General features: G+C 40.7%; 1 protein-coding gene across 22 annotated transcripts in view; it reads right to left on the bottom strand.

Annotated features, from left to right (window-relative positions):
• The window catches only part of TENM3 (teneurin transmembrane protein 3), a 1688047-nt gene that overhangs the window by 547546 nt on the left and 1113030 nt on the right, over positions 1 to 27471 (bottom strand). For all 22 annotated transcript variants that reach the window (XM_077302333.1, XM_077302335.1, XM_077302356.1 and 19 more), the window contains one exon: positions 15583 to 15652. The gene's annotated coding sequence lies outside the window, so the exon portion shown is untranslated. The remainder of the gene's footprint in view (positions 1 to 15582; positions 15653 to 27471) is intronic.

The raw sequence follows: 27471 nt of genomic DNA on the forward strand, positions 1-27471 counted from the left end.
CCCCAAGGGTCAGACGTGACTCAGTGCTTGCACAGGGGATACCTTTACCTTTACTTTCTAAGAAGTAGTGTTTTCAGATCTCACTCCCACTCTGGCAATACTGGATATATGCCTGGGAGACACTTTCCTTTTATTATAATAATAATATTATTATTATTATTTTATTTATTACCCACCTCCCCCCGAAGGCTCGATGCAGGTTACAACACTCAAGATTAAAAACACAGTACAATCCATTAAAACCAGAATAAAACCACAATACATACAATATAATCCCATAAATGCTGCCGCAGAAAAAGAAAAAGAAAACCCTCCCCCTGGCCATAAAACGCCATTCTACTTCACCTAGAGGGGAAGGTGCAAGAGGATGCTGATAGACTTCGCTACGTCTACTCCTATGGGGGCACTGATCTTCTAATATTTGTCAATGATGACTGTTACTTGGCCTTCACCTGGGACATTGTGCAATTATTAATCTTCTAAAAACCATGTCTTGCTTTCCTGTTCATGGACTTTAAATGACTGGTTTAGGGTTGGGGCTAGAGTAAACAATGATCTCAAGCCTTCCCAGATCTATACCATCACATGCCTTCAAATTCTAGACTATGTAGCGGGGATGATTTCTACTGTTCCCACATGCTTTCCCACCCCCACGCCAGACACTGGGGACCACCCAGTAACGACATTTAATGTAAACTTTTCTTAATATCATATTTAGGAAATCCTTAAAAGAAAAGAGTTTCTTGTGTTTTATATATAAAAAGAAATTACCCTTAAGCTTTACTGATATGCCAGTCAAAAGACTTTGTGTTGTTTAAGTATAATGAAAACTATTTCATTTTCATAGTAAATTTTGGGTGGTCTTTATCCACAGCTTATATCTGAACTTTGCCAAGAATGCAAAACTTTGCAAAATTCCTTCATTTGAGTTCAGATTGGATGATCTTCTTGATGGAACTGATCTCAAAATCTCTTGGAGCCCAAGGTGTCTATGTAGAACCATTAATCTCAGAATGTGTCTAAACACCATCCTGGAGACAGGCAGCAATTTACAGGTCTCTGTGATAGACAAATAGCTAGCAGAGTGCTGTCACTTAACCCCAGCGATTTCTTTGGTAGTTATAGAAAGAAAGGATTTATACGGCTGTCACAGAAGAGCTATAGGAACTGTCAACACCGTATAACTTTACATACAGAAGTGATAGTATGCATAGGCATTTCAGTCATCATGAAGGAGATCAACAAGAAGCAGTTTTGATCAGAGCTACTGACACTCATTTAGAAGGGGGAACTATAGCACTGGAAAATGTATGGGGCTTAATATATCAAGGGCAGGTCATGATCTTATTCATTGTATTTTAAATGAAAGGTGGCACATTACAAGTGCACATTGCAGCTTTGCTCTTAGAGTCATCTAATAGCTTTACTCTGAAGGCATCCAATAATTCATAGCAGCAGTATACTACACACAGTGGTCATCATTATGTATATTTGTCAAATATACATAGCTATTGATCCAAGAATAAAATATTTTGCATGTGTACCAATTGTATTCCAACATGTTCCTGTTGTGCAGATGCTCTGATCCCTTGGTGTGCATATATAAACACTATTCTTCCAGTCTCAGCATCAATCATCCAAGCAAGTATTCTTTAGCAGCAATCTATTATTTCTGGACTATACCTAACCTTTATAACTGTTGCATGGTCAGACCACCATGCCCTGAAGGCTTGTCTAAGGATACCCCCCCTCCCCGTTTGGGTGACAGACGTATTTTAGTCTGTCCATGGAGTCTTATGGAATCCAAGAGATTCCTGAATGCTTTCTGGGATCCGATGACCTCTGGCGTCTCATTAATTGCCTTAATAGAGGACTTTGTGGAGCCATCCTGCTAGAATAATAGAATAATAGAGTTTGAAGGGGCCTCGTGAAGTCATCTAGTCCAACCCCCTACACTATGCAGGACACTCACAACCCTATCGCTCATCCACTGTAACCTGCCACCCCCTTAAGCCTTCAAAAAATCAGCCTCTCCATCAGATAGCTATCCAGCCTCTGTTTAAATACTTCTGAAGATGGAGAACTCAACACCTCCCGAGGAAGCCTGTTCCATTGAGAAACCACTCTAACTGTCACGAACATCTTCCTGATGTTTAGACGGAATGTCTTTTGAATTAATTTCATCCCATTGGTTCTGGTCTGCCCCTCCGGGGCAAGAGAGAACAACTCTGCTACATCCTCTATATGACAGCCTTTTAAATACTTGAAGATGGTTATCAGATCCCCTCTCAGTTGTCTCCTCTCCAGGTAAACAGACCAAGCTTCCCCAACCTTTCTTCATATATCTTGGTCTGCAAACCCCTCACCATCTTTGTTGCCCTCCTCTGGATGCTCCAGTTTGTGTACATCCCTCTTCAACTGGGCTGCCCAAAACTGAACACAGTACTCCAAGTGAGGCCAAACTAGAGCAGAGTAAAGCGGTACTATCACCTTCCATCAGCTGGATACGATACTCTGATACAAACAATATCCCATTTGTCTTTTTAGCCACCAAGTCACACTGTTGACTCATGTTCAATGTATGGTCTACTAAGACTCCTAGATTCTTTTTGCACATGCTACTGCCAAGACAAAAGATTGCTCCTAGACGCCCTCTCCTTGGAATTCCTAGGTGTTTCCAGAGAGGAAGAGGAAAGTGAGACAACTAAAGCAAGTGTGGCAGAAGACTCGCAATGAGGCAGCAATGACATCTTATCACACACTTATGAGGGCGTAATGAAAACCAGCCTACACCAAATTGAATAAATGAAGCGTATATTTGTATTCCTAGTTCAGATTACGGGGATGGTGATGGCAGTGACCATATAGCCTAAAATTGTATGAAAACACTATGACTATCCTGCCTATCAGAATGATAGATCTGAGAAACAAGTACACTTCCCAGTAACGGTTTAACTATGATAAGGGGTCTGTGTAAGAAATATTACTTGTAATAATTCCATGTTTTAAATAAAAATTTCTTTGAAGTATCTGCTTGGCTATTGAGTGTCTTCCAAATTTTTCACAGACTCTGACAAAGTCATATCACTTGCGGTGATCTCAAGATATTTCACAATGGCTTTACAGAGCTGTCCTACCTGGGGAATACTCAGAGCAATTCTGCACATTAAAAAAAATCAGCGTTAGGCCAGTGCAATTGTGTAATGTAAAAACCCCGCACCTCCTGGAATTCCTCACCTGCTGGCTCCTCTGCTTCCATCTAGCCCTTTCACACACCTGCTTGAAACGGCGGAAGAGGAGAACGCACTAGATACGCTCCTGAGACTTATTCGTTTAAACACATATGCATTTATTCATGGATGCATAGGGCTCCTTTCCCTGTGATACCTCTTGCAATCTGGAGCCTTGAAGCTTTAAAAAAATTGGGGAGGGATTTATTTGGGGGTTTTTTGGGTGGGGAACAGGCATGCTTACTAGGCAAACTGGTGGGGAACAGTTTATTTTTTGCTCTGCCTGTCCGATTGTGTGTCTATTCATTGTTCCAGGCAGTTGTTTTTTTTAAAAGAAAGCCTCATTCTGGGTTAAGAGAGAGGGACTCGAGCTCAAGGGCGGGTACTGGACCTGGAGATCTTGCTACTTCAGCCACTTTGGTAACGCAGGTGTCTTGTGCAAGTGTCTTGCTGGCTGCTCTCATCCTGCTAGCGCTACACGGCAGGGGAAATCCAGTTTTGTGGATTACCCTGCAAGCACTTTAAAATGGAGGATGTAGATGCCGGTTTGCTGCTGTAATGCTAGATGTTTACAATGTCATGCAAAATGTCAAAAATATGGTGTTTGCACTTTTTTAATCGGGTGCGGAATGGCCTTCAAAATACCAACTGAGAGTCTGCTTGCCAGTTATAAGCAGGGACCTAGGGTTGTTTTTATTTTTACAATGAGATGTTCTACTGTTCATGAGCAACTCAACCCTTTTAGCTAGAATTCATTCTGCACATGCAGCACAATGCACCTTCAATGTGCTTTTGCAACTGGATTTTCCCATGTGAAACAGAAAAATCTGCTTTTAAAGTGCATTGAAAATGCATTACCCAAAAGTGTGTGGAATAAGCCTCAGTTATTTCTTTGCATATTAAAAGAGTACAGTATAATTCAACTGGCAGTATTACACAAATGTGCAATGTTATACAGACTGATGGGAGTCTTAGTACTTCTCCCCTCCCCATAAAGCTTTAATTGTTGCACTCAATAACCAAATACTAAAGTTATCAGACTGCCAGCAATAATTATATTTAAAAGTCTTAACACTTGGCATTCATTAAATCCATGTTAACATTGTATTTTTGTTTTTACATATGCACATTTTCATATAGTACCCCAGCACCATTTATTTACCTGATCCAAACATGCATGAAACAGGGAGTGGGGGAGGATCTATAGATGGTTTCAAAAGCATCTTGCAAGGTAGAAGGAAACCAATGGGCTACAGCTGCAAAAGCTGTTCAGCAGCTGTTCAAGGAAGATGGTGGTGAGGCAGCTCGATCTTGGGCTTAGATCAATGGGATTACATATTCAGTTTACCTGCCAGCCCTGCTGAAGATTTGGGGCATCCCTATACCTAACCTTAGCATATTTGCAGTGTTTTGGAAAGAGACAGGGTTCGTGAAGAGTTTCTGCAAGGGTTTGGAATTTAAAGGGGTAAGCCACTGAGCCTAAGCCTGCACCTTTAAAAGCTGTGTTTTCCAAAGGAAATTCAGCAGGTGAGTATTGACACATATACCTTGCCTATGGGTAGCTTTCATTATTTCATTCAGTATTCAATGATACATATATTTGTTTAAAATATTTTCTATTTGGTTTTGCGCAGAGCAATGGACCCCTTGTGCCACCGGGGCAAACCTATTTATTCTCAAAGGAACTACATAATCTAGTTCATTATGCATTTTAATTTGTCTCTGGGGACAACTGTGCGCTGGGAAATATTCTCCATCAGTACACTGGTATTGAAAAACTCAATCCCACCTTAGAGCAACAGTTCTTTTCTGCGGTTTCCGATGCCTAGTACACTCAACAGCAGGAAATAATGTCCTTCAATAACAACCCATGATTTAGTGAGATGTGGTGGTGTGCTCCAAACTAAAAACTTGTTAGTGAACAGCATTAAGGAATTTCATCAATATTACTGATCATTCAATGGGAAAGCATTTTAGTCCACTGCTATTCCTGGGGAGAAGATTTAAATTAATGTTTTTGATGTGGAAGACAACTTTTAGCAAGCTCCCTGAAATGGATGTGACTATGGATGTGATGTCCGTAGCCTTGCCCTAGGGAGCGCACTAGAAGAGGTGGGGTGGCCAAGGCTGTGGCTTAAATGGCGGCTGCAAAGCCTCTCTGGGCAGCGGCAGCTGTGAAGCCTCCGTGGGTGGCTGCTGCTGCAAAGCTTCTGTGGGAAGAGGTAGTGGGTACAAAACCCCCATGGGTGGAGGCAGTAGCTGGGAAGCTTCCGTGGGGGGAGGCAGCAGCCACAAGGATTTTGTGGGTGGAGGTTATGGCGGTAAAGCCCGGGCAGCTTCCATGAAGCCTCTTCAGGCTCAGGCAGCTGCCGCAAAGCCTCTGCGGGTGGAGGCCACAGCTGCAAAGCCCCTGTGGGTGAAACCAGCGGCTGCAAGGCCTTCCATGGGCAGAGGCAGCAGCCACGAAGCCCCCAAAGGCAGATGCAGTGGCTGTGAAGCGCCTGTGGGCAAAGACAGCTGCCTGTGGACAAAGGAAGCTGTGGGCAAAGGCAGCTGTGAAGCGCCTGTGGGCAAAGGCAGCTCTTTGGGAGGTGTGGCAGCAGGCCCACCCAGTGTAGCCACAAGAGGTAAGGAGAGGGGAAGGGGAGGGAGTCTTGACATGTGACTGGGGGAAAGGAGGGGGAGGGAGTCTTGGCTGGAGGAAGGTCCAGTGAGTATGTCAGGGAAGTGGGTGGTGAGGGGTGCGAGGGCAGGGCAGAATGGGGTAAAGGTGTGTGTTAGGGACAGAAAGAGAGAAGGAGAGGGAGAGAGTGAAGGAAGCGACGAAGGTATGTGTTTCATATACCTTGTGAGAGTCAGGCTGTCACTAATTTTTAAAATACCCTTTGGCCCACAGTCCAAAGGCCCATATTTTGAGTGTGTTTGAACATGCAGTAAGCTGCTTTCTATGGAAGAAGAAGAAGAGAAGAAGAGTTGGTTCTTAGTTGCCACTTTTCTCTACCCAAGGGAGTTTCAAAGCGGCTTACAATTGCCTTCTCTTTCCTCTCCCCACAACAGACACCCTGTGAGGTAGGTGAGGCTGAGAGAGCCCTGATATCACTGCTCGGTCAGAACAGCCTTATCAGTGCTGTGGCGAGCCCAAGGTCACCCAGCTGGTTGCAAGTGGGGGAGCGTGGAATCAAACCCAGCTTTCCAGATTAGAAGTCAGCACTCGTAACCACTACACCAAGCTTGCTGGAACTAGACCACTGCTGAGTCAAGGTCAGCATAATTGCCTATGATGGGCAGAGGAACAGAAGTCTTCCACATGACTTTCTACCTTATCCTGAATTGAATGTATAAATTTGTTCTGAAACATCTTACACATTTCTAGATTAGGCATTGCCCTTTCAAAACATGATGTCTGAAAGTGGAGGGCTAAGAAGCAAAGCCCGAACAAGGTCTTTTGTGTCTTAATTATTGTATCCTGGATTATTTATACTCTTATTGACACAGGCTTTTCCTTTGTGTATGTATGTGTGTTTGAGATTTCCCACCTTAACCTTAAATTACTCTCCCTCTGGTGCTCATTGATAGTCTCTGAAGCTCAGGCTTTATTCCCCTTCAAGGTTCATGCTTCCTCTAAATACTCATCATCGAATGCATGCTATAAAGAGAATTCCCAGCAGTCGTTTTTAAAAATAAAAAGATAAAATACTGAGCCTCTGAACAGGAAGGCTCTAGTGACAGTACCTGGAATGCCTCCTGTTGACAATGATGGTTATCACTGGGGGCAACTGAGATCTGTTCATTCTGAACTGTCTTCAGAAATCACCCTTATCTGATTGTTCTTTCAGATCAAAGAAATAGAAGACAAAATAAGCCATGCATATTCTTTTCCTCTGCACTTTGTTGTTAAAAGACGGAGGAATCCCACTAGGAACCTTAAACCACTTTTAGATATTACTAATCTTTTCTGTGGATTTTTCTTTCTCTCTCTTTTCATTTACTGCCAACTGACTGATTAAGTTTTGGTATCTTAATGACATGGAGAAAGCGCTGTCATGAATTACCTGTACAAAATTTAGATAAAGGAAAATTTCTTCTTCTAAGGGCAATTACATGCAATTCATAGCAGTAATGGTCCAGATTAGACCATTTCCCCTCCATGTAATATAACTAGTTTGTAGGTCTCTATAAATCAATCTCTGAGTTCCTGGATATGGGCTTATGCACCCTATATATTATGTATGTTATGTATATGTATACTTGAAAGGCATATTTACACATTTGCTTACACCATGTTCACTTTCAGTTACTAAGTAAGTAACAGTTCTGCTTCTTGCAAACAGATGAAAAGCAGTATCAGAATGTGTCTCTTTTACCAGCAGAGCCCACAGTACTGCTGGCAAATTATCTTTCTAAGCCAGAAGGAGCTGCGGGCCAGTATAATAGCAAAGAAAATAACAGAGTACTTGGCATCCCCTTTAAAATGTGTTTCTTATTGGATACAGGAAATCACTTCACATTAAACTGGGATGTGACATAACGTAACATGTCAAATACTCAGTTAAAAAAACAAATTGGAATTGAGCTGTGCACAGTGACATCTAAGGTCCTGCATTCAGTTTGTTACCTTAAGAAACATACATAGGCAGGGTTTAAGAATTCAAATGGACCGTTTATGCACTGGAGGTTTCATGCTGGGCTCTAGACTGGAGATTTAGTCGTGGCAGGTTGCTCCACCTCTTCCTGCACCCACATGGGGGAGCATTTGGCCTGGTCCACCTCATCCACTCCCTATCTGTGCTCCTGATCAGGGGGTGGGGCAGTGAAGTTCCCAGTGCATAAACGGTCATGGTGATGCCTTTTTTAGTAGTCCCCAGTATCTTATAGGCATTTGATGGAGCTGCTGCAAATACAGAAACAACCTAATCCTAAACAAGCTCCAAACAAAAGAAGAATTTGCTTCCTTATGTCATTTAGGACTTACAGAGGCAATTGCTAAAACAACATATTTCAGTAGGTTTTCATTTAATTTTATGGACTTACATTTTGACATTAATCAAGGAGTTACTTTTCCAACTCCAAATTTATATCCTGAATATGTCATTTTGCTTAAGAAGGTGATACTTGTTGGGTTAGATGATTGCAACCTAATAAAATGTAGCTATAACTGTTAGAGCTGCTATTTTCTACCAGCCTGTGTCTATTCAGTGCCATCTAAACACCTTTTCTCCTCATTGTTCAGTTTTCAGTCAGAGGCAAATGGGGCCACAAAGTACCACCTTGCCTGACAGTCCTCAACTTTGTGCTCATTATGATCACAATTTTTTTTTAGTAAAACAGTAACATCATTCTAATATCAATGGGATACCTTGTACCCTAACCCCTAGCATGCTGAGGCACTGCACTGCACTGGGCACTTCTGGTCATTTTTTTTTTAATGACTGGAGTAAAGAACATGGACAGCAACTCAATATGACACTCAGCTGCCATCAACTACAAAGCAGAAACCAGATGAAAATCCCTCCTGCCGTTGGTTTTCATTAAATGAGAAATGGGCTCCTCAAGCCTGTACCAAACTACACTAGGGTAGGTCCTGAGGTCAATTCCTGATATAGAAGGGGAAGAACTGCCTCAGCCTCTCTTTCATGCCCTCTACCCTTTTCTACAAAGAGCCACTACACTTAGCACAAGCTCACCTTAATTTGCTACTTGAACAAAAGAACTTTCATCATTGCACATGAAATGTGTGGCCATTAAGCTATTTCAGCAGAAAACAATTTATCTCAGAATGTACAAAAAAGATTCAATCTTCTGTTCTCACAATAGAAATATTCACTGAGTAACTTGAGGACAAGTGCCAAGATCTCTTGATTTCTATGATGCCTGACTTATTTCCCTCAGGCTATACAGGTCAAAGAAGTACATAGAAGCAAATATAAAACCACTACACAAAAAGCTTCACACATTGGTCATGAAAGAATCACTCAAATTTAACCTCTTGCATGTAAATAACAGGTTCCTACTAGAGATGAGTGTGCAGATTATGGGGCCAGATTTCTGCAATTTATGAAGAACAAACTAAACTTTAAAACAAGGGGCTTAAAATAAAATATATCAACAGAACACTTAGAAGCAATGTTTTTGCAGTGCTGAAAAAATGAAGACAGCGTTCATAATTCTTGTATTTTCTACATCCTATTCCAGAAAACAGAGGTTCTTCTAGATAAAAATTAAAAGTATGTAGGGACACAGATGAGCACAAATCTACTGTTTATACCCAACATATTTTGTTCGATCAAGCGACTGTCAATTCAACTGTATCTGTAATGCTTTCCAAACCATATTTTCCATTTATTTAAAAAACTTCTTGAAAGTTAGCCCTGTTAGTGACTTTTAACAAAAAAGGGTGGGCAAAAAGAGAAAGGATTGTAGAAATCAATAGGCCACTGTAATCAACAATTTTCCTTCTCAGGTGAACTACTGTTGAGCTAGCAATCTGTGTGCTGAAAATTCTTCTCATTAATCTATTCAGTTAACTTGAGTGACGTACCACACTATATTTGCAGTTTTTTCCTTTAAAATTGCACTTGAGAAGATCAAAAATAAAAAATATATATTTAGTTGCAGTTAGTTCTATCACAGATGCTTGAGACAAACAACAGGCTAGCAACATAAAGTATTACAGAAGCAAAATAAATAAGTTATAAAGAAAGAAAATAATAAACCCTATGGCACCAAATTCCAGCCAAAAATTGTCACAACTGGTATAATCACAGGTTTTTCTGAAAACAGATGGATACCAGTTTGTAATACTGACTTCAAATTCTAGTTTAGAGGAAAGTATGGTTAGCAGTTTGTACAGTTGTTCTGGGCCACATCCCCAGTAGAAGAAGAAAAGGGACACAAGTCCAAATAAGAAAAAAATGGTTCTTGTAGATAAATATTAGTTTATTTAATACTTCAAGATGGGAAAGTAACATTCTGCTGAGATTCTGGAGATAGCTCTCCAAAGAAGCTTGATTCAAAATGTATAGGAGTTTCTCAGATATTAAAGATTTGTTCCCTACAAGCACCATTAAAAAAAAATTCCTTCACATTCCAGTAAGCCACAGTAAGGTTAAAATAGGAAAGGGAGAATTAATGCAAGCCAGAAGGAAATGGAGGAAGTAAGTATGTACAAATGAGGGATGCTCTTGATGGTCAAGCAGTGGTTGAGGGAGTCTGGGTAGTGGGGAGGTAGGAGGAAGTCTGGGTGAGGTAGTGAGAGAGAAGAGTGAGAGATCAGGGAGGAGGTGAAACAAGCAAGAGATAAGGGGGCGATGGTGAGGGGAAGAGTTTGTGTGTGTGTGTGTTTGTCTGAGAGAAGGGGAGAGGAGAACAAGGAGCCCCAGAGCAGGTATGTGTTCCACATACCTTGTAAGAGGCCCATTATGCACAGCTGCCGAAACAGCGATTTCGGGTCACATGGAAAACGCGGAGAGGGAAGAAGCGAAGCAAACCGCTTATGCACGGGACGGGACGCAATGGTGGCAAAACCCAGAGTAACCGAGTATGCACACGGCGACCCCGGCGCCGCTTCTGGTTGTGCCCCGGTCACCCGGAAGCTGCGCTTTCTTCCGCATTTCGCTAACGTGGCTTTTTCGGCGGCATGCACCAAATCTGCGGCCGGTTGCAGCGAGCACCATGTGTTATCGGTGATTTTAGTCACCACCATTCCACCCCGAATGTGCGCTATTCCCACTGTGCATAATGGGCCAGAATGAGGCTGTCACTGAATTATTCTAAACTAAGAGAAAACTTTCTTGGCATCCAAACTAGGAAATGTTTAATGATTCAAGAAATGTAGATATTCTTCCTCCAAGAAAAATTCAGGCAAAACCAAAAACAGGGATCATTTACCAAATATAAAAAAGTCTGTTTTGGCACAGGCTTCCTACCTATGTTTTTCAAAGTTACAGGCAAAAAAGTATACTCTAATTTAGGAATATGAGTTTATAGCACAAACTATGACTTGGAGCCTACTGACTTTTTTTGTTGGCAAAAAGAGAACGGGGTCCTTTTTTACCACCAAGAAAGCTATATTGCAGAACATGAAACAAATGTGGACAGCAACTACATTGTACATGGACTGAAATGAGGAAGGGGCTTAGATGGGCTCCAAAGATAAAGGTTAAAGGATCTGACCTTATGCCTTATAATGATCCCTAACTATCAAATAATCACATTAGCTCTAGATCCTTTATAGACAATGAGTGAAGGTTATTTTATCTGAACACCAATACTTTTGACAGACAAAATGATTGGGTTATTCCTGGATCAAATGTTTCTGCTATCTGGCCTCTGTCAACTCTGAATATTAAATAGTTTCTAGAAGCTTAGTTTTCTCCCAAGCTACATTTTTCAGACTGTATGGCAGAAATATTTGAAAAATATTTGTGGCCACAGACCCAAATTCTCATAGCTAAACAACGATATACCATTCTAAATCTATTGAAGTCTATTAAAGTGAAAAGGCATAATTTGGTTTAGGATCACAGTGTCAGCTCAGCAATGGAAAAAGGCATAATTCTGTTTAGGATCACACTCTCAGCTCAGCATGTAGTCTAGCAATACAAACAATGGCTGCCATTGTCACATGGACCTGCTGCATACATAGGAAAAGCATACAAGAACACACAGTAGCAAGGGGGGAAATGCTTTGCCGTATTCCTGGCAATGTAAGCTAACTTTCTACACTTGAGTTTTATGAAAAGAGGTGATTGTACTGGTTTTGTTGGGAAATGGCGTATCGAAGTAACCTCCTCATTCCCAAATGCACAGACAGTTATGAATAGTTATCTTTCAACACACTTCTCATAGGAACACTAGAACATTCATGTCTATACATTAGCTATTAAAGTCTAAATGCTAACCCTGAAAAAATTCACAGAAAGAAAAGAGCAATTTTCAAATAACTGACAAGAGACAAGTTTGAACAGAGGATATTTAAAGGTTGACATGCTTTATTATAGTGGTATTCACACAGATTGCTGCTTTTCTGAAGGAACAAATACAGAGCAGACCAAATGTTAGGGAACTGAAAGAATATCATCAACAATACACTTCAGTAGAAGAGTACTGCTTTTGTATCTCATATAGAGATACGTTTTACAGCAAAAGCCCACACAAAAGATTATGTTCCAAGCACAGGGTGCCTGAAATTAGGCAAAATAGTCTCTATTAGTAATAATAGACATTCTACACATAATCTTTTGTACAATATAGATAATTATTTACCCTAAAAGGAGTACCATATTAATTCTGCCTCATGTATCTTTCTTGAGGTGTATAGGTAATGTAAGACAAGAAAGGATAACACACCTGATCATTTAAAATAGCCATCAGATATAAATTAATCATGAGTAACTATAAGACTTTATATCTGCCCTGTTTTGTTACTAGAGTAAGCCTACAAAGTAACTTTTGGAAGAAGATTAAAGATGAAATCTGTAACAGTAAATCATTACAGTTCTCATTTTCAAAACTGGTGCAAGTCTTGCTGCAGGGTGCATACAAAACAATATGGGAGACCTGTACTGAATACAGGATGTCCCCAAACCCCAGCATTCCTTTCAGAACTGTAGCATGGTATTGATTAATTACATTTTTTTCCTGAAGGTTTATGTGATTTTTTCTTTGCTCCCAATGGGAAAAATAAGAGTCATTGCCTTTAAGGATTCTTAACAAATTCTGTAGTGATTATGTAGCTGAATGCAACAATTACACCACAACTCTTGCGTATATCCACATTTATATGGAAGTGCTTACATATTTTGAGTGTTAGGTTAAGATAGAAAATTCACAACTTTATTATTGATAATGTATGTAAGGGCAGAATAACAGGCAAGCATCTAACTAAAACTACAAGCCACTAGGAGAGTTCAGTTGCATACATGAAATGAGACCACTATTTTTTCCAAGTTGGACTACAGCTATGTAGTACTGAAGAAGTTGTTGTATGATAGAGAAAGCCAATGTCTGGGGAACAGCAGAACTAGAAAGAAATAGGACTATCTAAAATGGAGGGAGAAAGGAGTCTAAAGGGCCAAGCCCTCTCCTACACCATATACCTTCCCAAAGAGAACCATCTGTATATTTGCAATACCACCCTAATTCAAAGCATATTTACTAATACATTTGGCATGTTTTCAATAAGATTTCAATAAGATAAGTATGTTTGCATTGTGGCCTTAAATAACTTTGTAATTTATGATTCAATTTACTTTTGGATTTGGTTGCAAGGTACCACTAAGGAAGCAATTCTCTGTTCTTCTCCTACACAGCATTTGTCACAGGCTACTGTCTTCCCATCCTTCTACGGGGATTCAAACTCAAGTTTCCCAGATCCTAGTCAAAATATTAATCACTAAACCACATTGGCTTTCATATGGTGGTGGCTGTTGAACAGTAGCAAGCAGATGGGCTTTGGTGAGTCATGGAAATTGTATGGCAGTAAGCCATGCAGTTGTTGCTGCTGGGCCCTGCCCCAATTAGTTCTCCTTTAAAGGCCAAAATAGCCCCCCCAAGGCCATCACCTTGTCTTTTACCGAAAGAAACCAAGGCTTGACAGCTTGCAATACTTTTGTAGTGACCACCTAGCCATGGTCACAGCAGTAACTGAGAAGACATTCATTTATTAAAAGTATAGATACTACTTGCATAACTGGGGGGATCTTTCTATATCTGTAGAAAGATCTGCCTTCTCTCTCCATGGTACCCATCTACAGATTTAAGTATCCACAGTTTTGTCCATGTTGTCCAATTTGATATACCAATGGTTACTATTTTGGCAGCAAAGAAGTCTATCCTTCTTTAAGTATCAGAAGTTTTGGATTGGATTCAAGTAGTTTCCCTTCTTATTACAGCCTCCATCTCACATACCTTTTGTCCACGCAGATCCTATAACCACCATCATAGCTTTTTGGGGGTGTTCATATGGGACCTCCCCCTCTCTACTGACGAAAAAGATTGATGCACCCAATCAGTTGTATTTATTAAACTTTGGATACTTTTCAGTAGACAAACTAAGAGGAATGGAAATCTAGTCAGTTGTCATAAAAGCTGCACAGAGGAATGCAGGGAAACTGGCTTCAGATACAATGTCCAGAAGAAGTGTGCATGCCCATGAAAACTCATATCTTGAATAAAATGTTGTTGGTCTTAAAGGTGCTACTAGACTCAAAATTTGTTCTGCTGCTTCAAACCAACATGGCTACCCACTTGAATCTGCCTAATATTGAGTCATGCTATATGTCCATATAGTCTCTGCTCTGCCCAGAAGGAGTTTCAGGGTTTCAAGCATAAGTCCTTCACTGCACCTATTATTTGATCCCTTTTAACTGGGGGCTGAAGTGGTTACCTTTCACATATAAAGCAACTTACCAATGAGTCATTCTCCCATTCCCTGAGCCACAGCTCCTATACATCTCTAGGACATGGATGGATTATTATAATTCAGTGGCTTTTTAATTTTAAGATTGAGATACCAGGAAAGTTTAAGAATTTTAGTGTACTATGGGCCCTACATTATATATCACCATTTACATACAGAATAAAGGCAAGAGTGATCTTAAGTTGCATCATATACCAATATCCTTTTTTTCTTAATACAAAAAGGATAGAAAATGAGGGGGAAAAAACAAGTTGATTCATAAACTGATATATATGATTTTATTCTTGCCTCTTTTGTTTTAATAAGAAAAATAATTAAACATGAAATAGACTGGTGCAAGCTAGTGAAAGAAAAAGTAACTGGTATAATCAGTCATATTGGTGCCCTATTTCCCATATTGGTTAATGTACTATCAATGTGCTTTTGCAATTGGATTTTCCTGTGCAAAACAGGAAAATCTACTTCTAAACTGGCAGCTATCTGGATCCTATGGTCTCATTTCACTGGTGTAAGAGTACATCTACTGGTGGACGATGGGGTGAATTGCACAAATTCTTCTTCCCAACCCTGAATTATACCCAGTGGTATTTCTGAGGCTTCCAAGAACCCTTGAAACAGCATTTGAGGGGCTGGAGAAGAGACTACAGCAGTTGAAAAAAATATTCAAATATTTAGGTAGCAACATCAAACTTTGTCCAATCCTTTGATGCCATGATCTCAAGCACCATCATCAGCTTCTCTTTTAAGGTATGTGAAGAATGGTTCCATAAACCATTTGCTATTATTGCAATGACAATCAAACTATAAAATTAGTAAAAGATAGTGATATAATAATATGAATACGAAACTAAAATGGCATGCATAAGGTTACAGTCATAAAAATTTTAATGATCAGTCATTAAAATGATTACAGAATGCAAAAAAGTTTCTTACCTTTTGTCCTTTCAAACACTTTCTGATGCTGACAAAATGTATTCCAGTTGACTACAGCTGATCTGAAAGTCTGCAAGGAAGAAAAATATCAAAACAGAACATTATCAAGAAGATTCCTATTTTCCCCTCAAATATAAGTGCATATTTAAGTGCATATTTATGACAGTAGTATCCTGTACTATTAACAGTTCATCATGTGTGTATTTTTCTTCAATTAAAACTATGTGGGCTGGTCTTCTGTCAGAGTCAAATACATTTATTTCAGTTAGCGACCAGTACAAAATACAAAACAGTAAATAGCTGTTTAATAATCAGAAGGTAGTCAGAAATATTTTATGGGTATACCAAATATATTGACTTGTTATTATTACTAATCCTTCTTTTTTCTGATCCAGTTAAGAGAGTATTTTTCACAAGCTTGGATTAGGACAAATATATTTATTCTACTGAGTACATGTGAGACATACTCATAACTGTGAAAGAGAAGAATTATTCTAACTCTGAATCCATGTACTAGTTCTATGAGCAGACAGGACAAGGCAAGGGTAGCCCACTTTATGAGGAATTCCGGGACTCTGCAAATACATCCTTTTCAAGCCTGGAATAAAAACGGGAGGATGCATATATGGAACAGTGCAAAGTTTTGTAAATATCATTTCTTATAATATATTGAAAATAGGATGACATAACCACATGAAAGCTTGAAAGCCAGTTTTCTGCCTTGAAACTGTTAGAATCCTTGTATTTCCTGATAAGACTGATTCTCCCAAGAAACTGTCACACACTTCAGTCAAGGCTTTGTTTTGGGATCCCTTCACCCTCAGACCAATCTACACAAGAATGTTTGCAGGACAATAACTTTGTGTTCCTTCCTCATCAAGAGCATTCATTACAATATAGGCCCAAAAAGTAATCAAATCCTTAATGAAGCAGAATAACTTCATCTCCTTTCCTATTAAGCTCTCTCAGAGTATTCTGAGTTTCAGTTTTCCCACTGTTGTCAAAAAAGGGAATGAATGTATAAGATACAGGGAGCCAGTCAGGACTAGCATTTAGATCCAGTCATACTCTTCAGCTGTCCATCTGGCATTACCACAGGAAATAGGAGAGAGAACATCAGACCGCCAGGAACTTACTTGTGGAGTTCCACAGGGAACGGTCCTCTCTCCTATCCTATTCAACATCTTCATGCGCCCTCTTGCACAACTGGTACGGAAGTTTGGGCTGGGTTGTCATCAATATGCAGATGACAACTAGCTCTTCCTCCTGATGGATGGCCGCCCTGACTCTCCCCCAGAAGCATTAGCCAGCTGCCTGGATGCAGTGACGAGATGGCTCAAGCAGAGTCGCCTGAAGCTCAATCCTTCAAAGATGGAGGTCCTGTGGCTGGGTAAGAAGGGCCCATGTGAGGAAGCGCACCTGCCCTGGATGATGTGCAGCTCTCTACGGCTCACTCCACCAGGAACCTAGGCATGATTCTGGACACTTCCGTCACAATGAAAGCCCAGATCACAAAGGTAGCGCAGCTGGCATTTTATCATCTCCGCCAAGCCAAGCTACTAGCACCCTACCTGGCCCCGGAACACCTAGCCACAGTGATCCATGCAACGATCACCTCTAGACTTGACTTCTGTACCTCACTCCACACAGGCCTGCCCTTAGCCTGGACCCAGAAAATACAACTGGTCCAACACCATGGAGGTCCCACATCCGGCCCATTCTCTACCAACTGCAGTGGTTGCCAGTTGAATTCCAGATCAGACTAAAGGTTTTAGTAATTACCTTCAAGGCCATATGCGATCAAGGCCCAGTGTGCCCGGGGGTCCTCCTCCCTGACTATGTCCCTAAAAGAGCTCTGTGCTCCACCACTACCAACCAGCTAATGGTCCCTGGCCCTAAAGAAGTCCGTCTGGCCTCGACCAGGGCCAGTGCATTCTCTGTTATGGCTCCCACCTGGTGGAATGAGTTGCTGGAGGAGATCAGGGCCCTGATGGAGTTTAAACAGTTCTGCAGGGCCAGCAAAAAGGAACTCTTCCACCAGGCATTTGGTTGAGACCAGGCATAACCAACAGGTTATGGCCCCTGCTCCCCCTCCCTCCCAGAACTCCACCAGAGTGCACTGGACCTTTGTACTGTTGCACTGTTGCATTTTTATACTATTATATTGTTATACTGTTACAGCCATTAGTTATTAATATTATTGTACTGTTATTCATGTTATAGATTGTTTCATGTATTGTTCATATGTTCTATGTAAACCGCCCTGAGCCTCCGGGGAGGATGGTAAACAAACAAACAAACAAACAAACAAATAAATAAAACATTCATCTTCCAGAACTCCGTATTGTCAAGTCCCACTGGGAATCTTGTCCTCATACTTCATTGTTCCTTCTTACTCACATTATCCCTACCTCTTCCTTCCCTTTCCTTAAACCTTCTATCTGTTTGGAATTTCCATAGGTAAATACCTCTAGTTGAAATATACTAATTATTAAAATCTTTGGTGTTTGCTTATCCCTCCTATATTTCTTTGTATATTTTCATTGAATTATTTTCTAATTTTAAATGCTGTTTTAAGTGTTCAAATGATTTTTGAGTTTTTCAGAGGACAAACATGCCTGCTGTATCTAAATACTATTACTGAATCGTATTTCAGCCTCATTTTTTGTTGTTTAAAATTAAGGACAGAATACTGTGATGAAATGAGAGGTGAGGGGTAAGAAATGCTGCTATGGTGATGGAAAAGAACCCTGAGAACGCGGGGACTGGGAAGAAGGAGAAAAGTTTCACTGTACTGAACAGAAAGCCTCATTTTCCAACAGAGTAGAAAACATGCTAGCCCTTTGATGTGTTAACACCTCTTGTTTGGAAGGTTCAGGACTGGCAGCCTTGAGCCTCAAGACCTGACATCCAGATTGGCTGAAGACCCCAGAGCACACGTGGAAGGGGGTCTGAAAGGGAGAGCTGTTTCTTTGTCTGGAAAGTTGTTGGACATCTAGTGATTGTATGTGTTTTGTTGTTTGTTTGCTATGAAGGATGATGGAGAACAATATACAAGAGGGCTGCAGGTGCCCCAGGGATGGGGATTTCCTGTAACGAACAAAGACCAGATATATCATGGGTTGTTTGTACCTCATAGAAATAAAGCCACTCAGAGAGTCTGTATGAGTCCTTCCCAGTGCTCCAGAATACCTAACATACTACAGAATCACACCCCTGTGGAGTAGGCCTCAGGCAACCCATAAGAGAGAAGGGACCACTGGATTTTATACCAAGGCGGTGGTAGTGACCTGCCAGGGAAGGCAGAACAGTGAGTAATCTTGCCCTACATTATGACTGAAATCACAACAAACACATTTACTAAAGCTTATCAGAGTAGTGAGTATCTGTGAGCAATGTTTCTGGGACAGATTATGAAAATTCAGAGTATTTTAACCAGTAATTATATCTAAAATAGTTATATAATATAATATAACTATTTTAGGGTGCAATTCAAATTCCACTGAAGTGTTAGGCAAATCTAGCTATTGTAATGGACTTGGACCACAGCTTTAATGAATGAGAATATTTTCATGGCAGATTGTTCCTTGCTATACAGGTTTTTTTTCTTTCTTTTTAGTTCAGCAGGATTAGGGGTAAAACCTGCTGAGATGCAACCTCCCATTTACAGTGTGTCAACGATCTGTCACACACACTTAAAATAATTGGTATCATATGACAGGGTAACATTAAAGAACTGTCCTTTCTGTGATATAATCTATGGGCACCTGTTCAAAATATATATGTGATAATCAAGGCACTCTGCCTTTTCCCTTTTCAATGCAACTTGGCATTAATTAAATTGAGTGAACCCAAAGTTTCATGCAGTAGGCACTACTAATGGTTACCTTGCATAGTACCTACACTTAAATCATGAATTGTACAATAGGTTTATTTCTGAATGCTGCAACACTAGAAACTAATAAAAGCATGACAAGGATGTATGCAAAGCATGCAAAACCCTAACAGATATTTTGTAGTATTCAAGATCTACTCTAGTGTAAATAACTGAGAAGAGATCATTTCTTAGGGTATGAAATGAAAATTTACATAGGTATTAGAACACTTCTTTGTTTAAATTAACTATCACCAAATTCCTTACTACTTTCATAGCATTTCAATGTAAGTTGAATCAGAGAATACATTTCAGCCTAGTTTGCTGTGTAAACAAAATAATGGAAGTTATTTAAATGAAAACTAAATTGCTGTTGATAAAAATGTGAAGAAAATCTGTTTGCTCAGAAAGGGCCATAACGCTGTCTGTTCCTTTGGACATGCACATACCCCTGCAGGGTGCAGACAGCCCAACATTGTTGAAGGGTGTGTTTGGGAGCATGCAGTTAAGGCTAGGGTCATTGGTAGATGTGATCTTGAAGTCCTGACAAAATCTTTTCTGATCTTCAATTCCACCCTGAAAAAGACATCTAGTGAAACAGACATGTGACACTATTGGAAATGTAATGGCAGCTACTCACTCTTACTGTGGAACAATTTGATCTAAGCCCAGGAGCAGAGGAGGTAATGGGGAAGACTGCCTAGGCCAAGCTCCAGGGAAAGCCTGAGTGTGGCCAAGTTCTAATTAGCTCGAGAGGCTGGAGAGCTTGGTGGAGTCTGCACGGAGCTTTTATTGCAATCCCAGATCGATTCAGTCCCTGCCGTCTACACAGAATGCAATTTCCGTTATGATTTTGGGTGATTTAAATTTTCCCTCTGCAACAAACATGATTGATCCGGAGTGACCCTACCTTTTTCTCGCGATATCCTGGCGTGCTTTTAACCCTCGATATTTAAAAAAATCGCATGACTAAAGGTGCAGCTCTCTGCTTTTTCCTGAACTAACTTGCTGCCGAGCCTCCAACATTGTACAAAAGCACTGCTTGGTCGGGGTGTCAGTTCAAATGCTTCCTGGTTGCGAAACTTTCCTCCCAAAATTAATTTTTCTTTGTTTCCCTCTGGAATCTGTGCTCCAGAACCAGCAGAGATTTGCCTCTTCTCTGAGAGGCTGCTGGCTGGCTGCCTGGCTCCCTCCCTGGCTCCCTCCCCGGCTCCCTCCCCTGTGCTCTTTAGAGAAAGAGCCCTTGTGCTGCTTCTCCACTGGCTTTGAAAAGAGAAGAAATCCTCCGCCCTCCCCTCTCTCAGCTCTCCGAAAGGTGCAGAGCACTTTCTGTTTCAAAGTAATGAGGAAGACCTGAGCTCAAATCGATCTGAATTCAACAGAAATAAACAAAGTAAGTGCAGATTCAGCCCTTTTTCAGCAGTAATGGAAAGGGATGGGATTCCCCAAGAGCACTTCAGTGGAGACAAAGAAGGAGAGCCAACAAGGACATACAGTTATTGGGTTGAACATTGAGGACAGTAACAGAGAGGTGTGTTGTGTGATGACAATCAGGGATGGGAGTAAGAGAAAGCCAGAGGCCAAGCAATGGTGAGTAAAGAAACTACCGTGCCAGGCAAACCTTCCCATTGCTGGGTCTGAAAGAAAAACAAGAGATGGCTTCCAATACCTTTTAAGAGAAATGCTGCTCCCAGCTTACTGTGTTTGTCTGCACATATGATATTTCAAGAAACTGGGATTGTCTCACTGCAAAAAATTGTCCACTACATGGATTAAAGAAATGAGGCAATTGGATAGCACAGGCAGGTAGGGAGGGGGTGATTAGCCTCCTGTACTTATTTCTACCAAATGCTCTGCTTAGAAGCTGCAGTTGATCCCCAAGTTTTTAGCTGTTGGCAGAATACCCCAGCAGAGCTCAAGCTGTGGCACACCTTGAGTGCCCCAGTGGGACATGACACACTAGTTGAGAATCCCTGATATAGTGGCTAGAATGTCAGGATAGAGCAAGACATAGATTCAAAACCCTACTCACCTATAAAGGTCACTAGATGATCTAGGGTAGCGATCCCCAACCTGTGGGCCACGGACCACATGTGGTCCTTCGACTAATTGGAGGTGGGCCCCCAAAGGACGCTTCCCCCCCCCTGGCCCTTTACTTCATCCCCCCCGGCCCTTTACAACACACTTCGGGTGTCATTGTCTCCCATCTGATAGCTAAGAATGCAATGCCATGGTCCGACTACTATGCCTTAAAGGCCTGATTATGGATTCCCTAAACACACCTCTACAGGTGGCAGGTGCATTTATGCCTACAGAGACTTACTGTCAGGAACCAAGAGGTTGAGATCCAGCAGACCTGCACAGCAGAAATCACTCTTGGGCTTCAGGATGAAGCTTTAAGTAAAAGTCTTTATTTGGAGAATCAGGACAAAGATCAGTGCATTGCATAAGCTTTTAGACAGGAATCTTGACAGACACTGAGGAAGGTGGTTGCAAAGCATATATACCTTAGCTAGTGGAGGGGGGCATTGGGGCAGCATTTGGAGGGAACATTAATTCATACAGCAAGAGCAATACAGTTTCCTCTGATCTACAAGATGCCAAAACAACCCAACTGACTATCTGGTATTTAGACTGTGAGAATAGCCTTGAAAGAAAAGATAAGGAAGTGAACGCAGGATAAGACTTTGAAATGCAAGCAGGGGATGGGAGGGGCACTCTCGAGCATGCCAAGGAAGGTGCTACAACACAGCGGAAGATCCGGGAGCACAAAGTAATCAAATAAACCTCAAAATGGAGCAAGAACTACGGGTCAAGAACTAGGGGTTGATGACACAGATCCTGATGGACTCTGCGAGATCTGAATCCTCACAGCAACTCATTAGATGAGATGGATGAAGGCTTGCACAACCAGATGTTGGCTGCCATTGACAAGATTGCACCCCATTGCCCTCTCTTCTCCTGCCATAAGCCAGCTTTCCAGTACACCAATGAGCTGTGCAAAAGGAAATGAGAGCTGACATGGCTAGAGCAAGTTTGGAAGAAAAGAGCTAAAGTTTTATGCTGTTTCCACTGCATCCACTAACTCTCACCTGGATCACTTGTTTAGTGTAAATTGGTCCCTTACCACAACTCAGTGAAGGGTGCTCAAACAACAGTCAATTAAATATTAGCTGTGTAGTCTTTGCAAGCTATTTTGTGGATAAAATCTCAACGCTCTGACAAAACCTTTCCCCAATGTTCAATGCAGTAAAGGAACTGGAGGCCCATTGGCTGTCTTTGGAAAGGGGTTTTGACAGCATCAGATGCCTTATACAGACCAAGGCTGACAGTGTATTAGCTTCAGTGAGGCCTACCACCTGTTTGTTAAATCACTGCCTCTCGTGGCTCCTTAAAATGAGCAGGAGGAGCACTCCAGGAAATAATAAACCTTTGCCTTCCTAGATTGTCTGAAAGAGAAAGTAATCCATCCTTTATTGAAGAAGTCATCACTGGACCCTGAAGACCTAGCCAAACACTGCTCCGTGGCACATCTTGTGTTCCTGCGGAAGGTGACTGAGCAGGCCTCTGTGGGCCAGCTGCTACCATAGCTACTAGCATATCTTGATGACCTAGACACATTCAAATCTAATTTCTCCGCCTTGCCCAGCTAGTTGGAGTTTTGGGCTTGGGTGTCATCAATATGATGATGACCCTCAGCTCCATTTCCTGATGGGTGGTCAGCAAGATGCCACTCCGAGCTCACGTGCAGTGTGCCTGGAAGCTTTGGTGGAATGGCTCAGAAAAAGTCATTCATAGCTGAACCCATCAAAGATAGAAGTCCTGTGGAAGTCCTGGAAAGGACCAGGTCAGGAATTGTATGTAACCAAGGTGAACAAAGTACAGCTTACAGCTATATAGATGGCCAGAACTTGGGCATAATTTTTGATGTCTCCTTATCTATGAAGGCTCAAGTTACAAGAGTATGTAGCTGGCATTTTTCTATCTTCAACAAGCTAAGCTACTAGCACCCTATCTGGGCCTGGAGCACCTCACCCAAATACCCAAATACCCTTAATGGCCTACATATAACCAGTTCTCTGACAGCTACAGTGGTTCCTAGATGAATTCCAACTCAAGGTTTTGATCTTAACCTTCAAGGGCATGCACAGGATACAGGATCTGCATTGCCTTTGATTGTGTGTATCTGAGGGGACCCCTATCTGAATATTTCCCTCAGAAAGCACTTTGATCAAATAATGCCAGTTAATTGATGGTCCTCAGAGAAGTTTGCTTGGCCTCAACCACAGTCAGAGCCTTCACAGACCTGGCTCCTGCTTAGTGGAATGAGCTCCTGAGTGAAATTAGGGCCCTGATAAGAGTTTGTAGAGTTCTGCAGGGTCTTCAAGATGGAGGCCTGCAAGATAGAGCTCCTTTGGCAAGCTTGTAGTTGAGGCCAGTGGTCACACAGTGGTAACACTGGGGAAACACAGGGCTGGTACCAACTACTTTTAATCATTATACAATTTTAATGTTTTAAATTGCTTTGCATTATAATTATATATCATGGGTTTTATGTGATAGTTACAAAGTTATTGTTGTAAACCACCCTGAGATGACTAGTCATAATGGAGTGGTATAGAAGCCTCAATACAAATAAATAAAATAAACTATTCTTCCAGTTTTTGCATTTTCATCTGAAAATTGCCTCATTTCTTTTCCCCAATAGGATACTGTGGCAACTGTTTAGTTTGTATATCAGGTTTGTTGACTGATTAATTTACATGAGACTTCTGGATTTATTTTTTATTTAATTATTTTTTCCTTTGAAATCAACATGCAACAGATTCTACTCATTATACATGGTTGATGATACTATTTATCTTTCAAAGATTTTGTACACAAAAATTCAACAGATGAAGGTTTCAATTTCCATATCTTTTTGCTTGGAAAAACTGTTGAATTTTGTTTTGCTGTAGTTGTTAAAGGGCAAAGTCTTTGCCTGTGTAAAACCGATATAATTGAATTGCTTTCTTTTCAGAAAAAAATTGCTTTGTTCACAAGTAACTCAAATATATATATATATATATATATATATATATATATATATATATATATATATATATATATATACACACACATACACACACACATACACACACACACACACACACACACACACCTCGAATTAAAACTTCATTTAAAACCACAATCACAATCCTAATTATTTTTTGTGAATCTGTACGAATTTTAGAGAAATCCAAGAAATCAACTTTTGATTCAGAATTGGGACATGTAAGCAAATTTATAGTTATGAGAAACAGTTTGTCCCTTCAAAATCTACTATGGTCTTTCTTTGCTCCCTTCTCTAATACTTAATTTCTGCTGCCATCTTTGTTTATGTATTAGTCTTTTTTAAAAAAATAATTTACACTGTTTTTCTTATCCCTTTTTATTTGTTGTCAAATAGTAATAATACATATAGTGGCAGATTCTGCATGTTAAGAAGGAAACCAAAACTTTTCCACCTATGAAAATTACTAAGTATAAAGTAGTAATTTATGAGCATTACATTTGGAAACATTTTATATTGCAATTCGCATTGCCTTTGATTGTGTGTTTTATATATATTAATTTATCTATATATAATATAGATCGGTGGTCCCCAACCACCGGTGTTGGGCTGCGAAGGCCCTGGCACCAGGCCGCGGTTCCATCTCCCAGCCCCCCCTGAGTGAGAAACTTCCCAGGCCGCAAACTTGTGGCCCAGCAAGCTTATTTTTGTGGGAGAGGGGAGCGAGAAGCGCAGTCGCCAGTGCAAATGCACATGCGCGGCAGGTCCACACATGCGCATTTGCAGCATGTGCGTTTGCAGCATGCATGGCCACAAACATGCATGCGCGGCACTTTCGTGTATGCACGCGTGCTCATCACTTTCACGCATGCACGCATATGCAGCAGGTCCACGCATGCAGCAGGTCCACGCATGTGCGCTTGCGGATGCCATGCATGCGCAAAAGTGCCACACATGCACGTTTGCAGCCACACACGGTGCAAACACACATACACAGACCTGCCGCACATGCACGTTTGCGCATAGGCTGCCGCGCATGCGCGGCAGCTGGATCACCCTCCCCCCACCGGTCCACAGCCTAATACAGGTTGCGGACCACTGATATGGATCATATATATTAATTTATATAACCACCTTAACCATTAAGAGAGGCCTCCAACTTGGCTAAGGTGACCAGATTTTAACATTGGTAAAGCGGGACACCATTGACCGTGGGGGTTCTTGATTAAAATTTTTGTCTATATGGAGCAACAAAAAGTTTAATAGAACGTATAGAACACAAAAATAGTATTGTAATTGCAACATAAGGACAATTTGCCAGGTGCCTCCAGATGTCCCTCCAAAAGTGGGACAATCTGGTCACCTTAAACTTGGCTTGTGTGGCCTAGACATATTACAAACACAGAACATGAGCAGTACGGTGCTGAGCATGCAACAACAACAAAAGCTTTGATGTAAGATCTGCTTGTGTTAAGACAAATCATTATCTTTATCCAGTTCTTCCTGTGAAAAATTTAGGATGTCATATATTTTTCCACTTGTCTACTTTAGCTACATTGTAGCCATGCAATAAAAAACAGTGTGTGAGTGTGTGAGTGTGTGTGTGTGTGTGTGTGTGTGGAGAAAGTACCCCCCCCAAAAAAATGCTTCCGAAAGATTGGTATCCTGACTTAATTGAAACAAACCACAAAGTGAAACTTCTAGGTAGATAGTGTAGATAATGAGCAAAAAGGAGCAAGTAGAACACAGGCTTTGATTTTACAATTGGATTATAGAAATTGAACATAAAATAGCTAGTGAATTAACCACAATCGTAAATGATAAATACATGATTTCCCCTGTCCATCTTTATACCATTTTAAGCTCTATTTTAAACAAGCACTTCTATTTTTAAAGAACACTATATTTCAAGAGTAAATAATAATAATGCACACACAAGTGATTATTTCCCAATACTGCATTCAAGCAACATTTTCCAAATTAATTTTAGAAGAAAAACAAGAATAAAAAAAACCCTAGGCTGAATTAAGTGACAGTGTAGTTCTGTGTAATACCTATTGAAAGTCTGAAAGCCTCCTGATCTTGCCAAACACATGGTTCACATGTTTTAATTGTAATTAGGTAACTGTGTTTCTCTATCTTCTCAGCAAGTTATTTTGAGTGATTACTCCTAAATGAAAGTTCAGTTTTAAGGAAACCCACAACACAGAAGGGCAATAGATTTCCTGGTGAAAATTATAGTTTCTCCCATATTTTGAAGAGAGCAGTATAAAAATGGAGTCCAATTACACAGTGCTGATTTTCCACCCATTCCCACGAGCAACCCTTCAATGAAAACTAAGTACAAAGTGAAGGAAATTTTATTTTGCAAATCTACAGTTCAAATCATGTTACTACATCTGGTTCAGCTAAACTAAATTAAAGGTTATAATGACAGGGTGAAAGACTATTTGGTTTTAGATGGCAGGTACTTTACTCCTCTGTTCTCACAGAAAGAAAAGTCTTTTCAGACCAGGCTGAAAGTATGAGAGTGAAAAAGGAGGGGATAAGCCTTGAAAGGTTTGATGGTTTGCTCTTCAACATCCGTGACTGGATTAGCTGAAAGAAACCAAAATGTTTTAAAAGCTGATGCTGATCAGCAAATATATGCCTGAGGTGATTTTTTTTAAAGTCTCTTTACGTAGATAGATAGATAGATAGATAGATAGATAGATAGATAGATAGACAGACAGACAGACAGACAGACAGACAGACAGATGTGTGTGTATGTGTGTATGTATGCATACAACACATACACACATATTTCTCCTGCTTACTGTGAAAGGCATGGCAATGAAAAGGAGCTATGCCTGTAAAGCCAATAAATGTTTTGTTGGAAATCAGTGTCCCAGACGAGTATGATGACCGATAAACAATTATGGAATAATAGGAATAAAGCCAATTTTATTGGTAAATAAAATGG

This window comes from Paroedura picta, chromosome 10 (genome assembly GCF_049243985.1).
Source record: "Paroedura picta isolate Pp20150507F chromosome 10, Ppicta_v3.0, whole genome shotgun sequence".
In the NCBI taxonomy this organism is placed as follows: Eukaryota; Metazoa; Chordata; class Lepidosauria; order Squamata; family Gekkonidae; genus Paroedura; species Paroedura picta.